The sequence below is a fragment of the Rattus norvegicus genome, chromosome 4 (genome assembly GCF_021556685.1).
Source record: "Rattus norvegicus strain SHRSP/BbbUtx chromosome 4, alternate assembly SHRSP_T2T, whole genome shotgun sequence".
In the NCBI taxonomy this organism is placed as follows: domain Eukaryota; kingdom Metazoa; phylum Chordata; class Mammalia; order Rodentia; family Muridae; genus Rattus; species Rattus norvegicus.
Window position 1 is genome coordinate 79,358,834 of NC_141537.1, and position 6,000 is coordinate 79,364,833.

A 6,000-nucleotide genomic window follows, 5' to 3' on the forward strand; every position below is an offset into this window, starting at 1 on the left:
ACGAGGCAGATATTTACTAGGGTAACTTGTTGGGTGATGTTTTTATACCCTGTGTATTCAGATGCTGATTGCTGTACCCACAGATCTGGTTGTAGCCTGGAATTTGGCGTATTTAAAATTTTGTCTTACAACCTTATTATAAAAAAGCCACAGATCAAAAAATATTACACAGCAAAATTTGCTAGATCTAAAGACTGTACAACTCAATGAACTTCTGTGTGGCTGAAATCAGATTCAGAACTGAAGGCGTGGCACTTCACACTGGATATTACACTTTCACTCTCATATATATATATATATATATATATATATATATATTTTTTTTTTTTTTTCGGAGCTGGGGACCGAACCCAGGGCCTTGCACTTGCTAGGCAAGTGCTCTACTGCTGAGCTAAATCCCCAACCCTCTCATATATTTTTATACACTTATTCCAAAAGAAAAATCCACATCTGAGTTGGAACTAGAAAAACTCACTTTATATCCCTTCATAACTGTTTATTACTTGCATTTAGTCTTTCATCTAATGTTTAGCCATTTGAAAAAAGGTGTTTAAAAACAACACCAAGAGAATATTCTTGGGTTGTAGCTGAAGTAGTCTTTACAGGGAAACTCATGACACCAAGTGTTCATGTCAGTAAAGAGAGATCTCAAATTGGTGGTTCCAGCCATTTTGTTTTGTAGGTAGAAGAATACAGAAAGCTAAACACGCACACCAACCTGCAAGGAAGAACAAATGACAAAATGTTCAACACCCTAAGAGAGACACAGACCAAAGCTCCATGGAGACTTCAAGTTCTTCATAGAGTGGGCATCATCAAGAGAACAAAGGGCAGCAAGTGCTGGTGAGGATGTGATGAGATACTCTGTTGGTGGGGATGCAGATTTGGAAATCTGTTTGGCAGCTTCTCAGGAAATTATAACTACAACTACCATTTGAGTCAGCTCTACCACACCTGGGTTTATACGCCCAAAGTCTCAAGAAGGTACAATCCAAGATGCCTGCATACCAACGTTTGTCACAGCCTTATTCACATTGGTTGCTATGGACTCAGCCTGGTGCCTATCAAGGAAGGAATGGGTAAAAGAACCCATTTTTTAAAAAAAGTCACAAAATACTATTTTGTTTAAGAGAATTAAATGTCATTTGTAGAAACATGGATAGAACAAGAAATCATCATTTGTAGTGAAATAAGGCAGACTCAGAAAGACAAATACATAGATTCTCATGGAGAATCTAGAAAAAGAGTCAAGAAAGCAGGACTATCTGGTAAGGGAAGAGAACCGGGGAGGGGAGTGAGGTGAGGCAGGATAATGAGATCAGACAATTATGTGCACTTGTGAAAATGTTGCGGTAAGACCCATTATTCTGTGGAGTTAATATATAACAGAGAACTAAGTAGTTAAGAGGAAATAATAAAAATTAGGCCATTAATTGAAACAAGCAGGAAAACATGAGAAGTCAATTAAAGTTCATTGTCTTCCTTTGAGACCAGTAAGCTTGTACCATGACTGATCAATGTGTGTGTGGTGGGGACAGGGGGTGATGACACAAATGGTAAATGTTAGTCAGGAATGTTACTGTTGCTGTTGCCATAGATTCTATAGTTACTGAAAATGTAAATACCCTCCCCCGCCCCCGCACACCTCATTCTTTGCAAATGCAACCCGGCAAACCCCTTGGAAAACACTGAGGGGGAAGTGAGCCCTCCATGTGGAATCTGTAAGAATCATTCTGATAATGCTGGGTAAATTACAGAGAAATGAGAGATGAAAGGATTCCTTATACTCATGGCTCCTGGAAAAGGAAGGCAAGGCAGGCCTCCTAAGGGTTTCTGTAGGAAGAAGAGTCACTAAGGGGACAGGCTCAGTGAAGCCAGCAGGAAGTCGAATGTGAGCATCCATCTGCAGGCCTTATTCTAGGAGTGGGAACAGAGCACACATACAAAGGCGTGAGGTTATCTCGGGTGCCTTGGAAGGTCATGATGTCACAGTCAGAAGAGGACAGGAAGGGGAACTCGTGGAGGGGCTGTCATGCTAGCACCCCTAGTTGCTTGAACAGAGTGTTCACCCCTGTTTGTGGATAGTCAAGCACTAGGAAGGTGTAAAACATGGAACATAAACTTCCGAGTGTATTCAACAATAAATAAAATAGCCTTAATAGCTTTCTACTATTGAAATATCCAACTGGTAGTCAAAAAATTCCCACGAAGAAGTATTTATTAATAATTAAGGAATAATCATTTATGCCAACTGTCCTAGAAAACTAAAGGTGGAGCTTTTTCTTGCTTTTTTTTTTTAAAGAACAACTCTTACTCTTTTATCAAAATATATTAAGATATTACAAAAAAAGAAAAATTTAGAACGATATCCCTTTTTGAGGGATATTGTTGAGTCTATGTATTCATTTGGTAAAAAGCTTGTCTATCTGACAGGTATGAACCCTAGCTTTCATCCCCAGCTCTGTGTAAAGCAGATGTGGTGGTTAATGCCTGTTGTTAGCTCAGCGCTTGGGAGGTGACAGAAGGATCACCCTCGGGTACAGAATGAGTTCAGACCAGTCTCACACATGCAACCCTGTCTCAAAATAATAAATATCCCCTTTAGACATACATGCAAAAATTCCGAGTGGTTTTTAGTAATATAAGCATTTATTAAACGATTAATACATCATGACCTAATGGGCTTTAGCTCAGGGATGCAAGATAGATTTAACACTTGAAAATTAATAAATATCTCCACATCAAACCAGACATACTCAAACTAATAGAAGAAAAAGTGGGGAAGAATCTCGAACACATGGGCACTTGAGAAAATTTCCTGAACAAAACACCAATGGCTTATGCTCTAAGACCAAGAATCGACAAATGGGATCTCATAAAACTGCAAAGCTTCTGTAAGGCGAAGGACACTGTTGTTAGGACAAAACGGCAACCAACAGACTGGGAAAAGATATTTACCAATCCTACAACTGATAGAGGGCTTATATCCAAAATATACAAAGAACTCAAGAAGTTAGACCACAGGGAGACAAATAACCCTATTAAAAATGGAGTTCAGAGCTAAACAAAGAATTCACAGCTGAGGAATGCCAAACAGCTGAGAAACACCTAAAGAAATGTTCAACATCTTTAGTCATAAGGGAAATGCAAATCAAAACAACCCTGAGATTCCACCTCACATCAGTCAGAATGGCTAAGATCAAAAACTCAGGTGACAGCAGATGCTGGCGAGGATGTGGAGAAAGAGGAATACTCCTCCATTGTTGGTGGGATTGCAGACTGGTACAACCATTCTGGAAATCAGTCTGGAGGTTCCTCAGAAAATTGGACATTGAATTGCCTGAGGATCCAGCTATACCTCTCTTGGCCATATACCCAATAGATGCCCCAACATATAACAAAGACACGTGCTCCACTATGTTCATAGCAGCCTTATTTATAATAGCCAGAAGCTGGAAAGAACCCAGATGCCCTTCAACAGAGGAATGGATACAGAAAATGTGGTACATCTACACAATGGAGTACTACTCAGTTATCAAAAACAATGGCTTTATGAAATTCGTAGGCAAATGGATGGAACTGGAAAATATCATCCTGAGTGAGGTAACCCAACAGAAAAACACACATGGTATGCACTCATTGATAAGTGGATATTAGCCCAAATGCTCGAATTACCCTAGATGCACAGAACACATGAAACTTAAGAAGGATGACCAAAATGCGAATGCTTCACTCCTTCTTTAAAAGGGGAACAAGAATACCCTTGGGAGGGAATAGGGAGGCAAAGTTTAGAACAGAGGCAGAAGCAACACCCATTCAGAGCCTGCCCCACATGTGGCCCATACATATACAGCCACCAAACTAGATAAGATGGATGAAGCAAAGAAGTGCAGGCTGACAGGAACCAGATGTAGATCTCTCCTGAGAGACACAGCCAGAATATGGCAAATACATGGGTGAATGCCAGCAGCAAACCACTGAACTGATTACAGGACCCCCGTAGAAGGATTCAGAGATAGGACTGAAAGAGCTGAAGGGGCTTGAGACCCCATATGAACAACAATGCCAACCAACCAGAGCTTCCAGGGACTAAGTCACTACCCAAAGACTATACATGGACTGACCCTGGGCTCCAACTGCACAGGTAGCAATGAATAGCCTAGTAAGAGCACCAGTGGAAGGGGAAGCCCTTGGTTCTGCCAAGACTGAACCCCCAGTGAACGTGATTGTTGTGGGGAGGGAGGTAATGGGGGGAGGATGGGGAGGAGAACACACATAGAGAAGGGGAGGGGGAGAGGCTAGTGGGGATGTTGGCCTGGAAATCGGGAAAGGGAATAACAATTGAAATGTAAATAAGAAATATCCAAGTAAATAAAGATGGAGAAAAAAAAGAAAATTAATAAATATAACTTAAAAAAAACCCTCAATATCTATTTGTGAGTAAAAATTCCCATCAAACTCTGGACCAAAGGTAACCTTGTCATTCAAGGACATCTACTAAAACCATAAGGCTTTGAGAGTAGCTGGTAGCAAAGGGGAAAATTCCTCCTTCCCAGGAAGGTGCACACTATGAGAGCATTTCCTGTCAGCACTTCTATATAGTCTCACACTGGATGTGTTAGACATTGTATCTACACAACAGGAAGACAAGAGAACCAAATTGGAAAGGAGACAGTGAAAGAATATTTGCATGTAACAAATTATCCATGTAGGGTAATCTGCCAAGTCTACAGAAAACAAGACAAAGCCCTGCTTATCACTAGAAATAAGAACATGATGAGAAATTGAAATTAAGAAAAAAGTATCAACAGTAGCACAATATAAAAATCCTTGGGAAAAATTATATGAAGGAGGAGTAAAACTGAAAACTGTTACATTGAAAATATAGCACATTGACAGGAAAATAAACTAATTGAATGTGTGTGTGTGTGTGTGTGTGTGTGTGTGTGTGTGTGTGTGTGTGTGTGTGTGTGTGTACTGTAGTTAAGGTGCAAATTTTCCTCACTTAGATGTGTAGATTGAGTATAATCCTGATAATTCTTAGATGGATTGGTGTGTGCCTCTGTATGACAAGTGATTTTCATTTTCTTGGATCTCAAAATAAGCAATCTCAGGGAAAACATATGTTAGAATGTGTCTTAGAGTACCTGTCTTCAAGACTTGTAAAGCCTCAGGGCTCAGAGCAGTTTAAAGCAAGCAGAGTTCAACATCACAAAACAAATAGAGAAATAGATTTCTACACATGTGGCCTATCCATCCTTGGCAATGTTGCAAAGACAATTCAGTACAGAAATGACAGTGAATTCAAGAAATGCTGATGGAAATATGAGACACACATATATAAATGTTAGCGTCACATTTCACATCTTATAAAAATTAACTGCACATCTATTATAGGTCTGCATAGCATATATATGTAATATGTAACATTATGTATACTGTTAGAAAGAAAATACAGGAAAGAAACATTTTTTTTTAGTTGGAAAATAACTTTATTTGTTCAGGGCATTAGCTAGAGGCCTCTTAGAACTTTTGAAACTGCTTCCTGGTGCCAGCAGCCGTGGTGACCTTGCACATTGAATAAAAAACAGTCTTGCTCAGAGGCCTGCACTCTCCAACAGTGACAATGTCGTTGATCTGGACAACCCTGAAACAGGGGGACAGGCGCACAGGCGTGTTCTTGGGCTGCTTCTCAAATCGGTTGTACTTTCGGATGTAATGGAGACAGTCCTGGCGGATGGCAACAGTCCTCTGTAGCTTCATCTTCTTCACGACAACAAACAGCATCCGACCTTGAATGGAGACATTACCAGGGAAGGGGCATTTCTTGTCTATGTAGGTGCCCTCGCTGGCCTCCTTGGTAGTCTTGAAGCCTAGCCCGATGTTTTTGTGGTACCGAGGGAGTTTTTCCTTGCCAGTTTCTCCCAGCAAAACGTGCTTCTTGTTTTGAGAGATTGTAGGCTGATTTTGATAAGCACGCTCTGTATGAGTGTCTGCCAT

At 40.4% G+C, this 6,000-nt stretch overlaps 1 pseudogene; it reads right to left on the minus strand.

The window, feature by feature from the left end:
- Nucleotides 1-5,523: 5,523 nt before the first annotated feature.
- Nucleotides 5,524-6,000, minus strand: Rps11l1 (ribosomal protein S11 like 1; annotated as a pseudogene).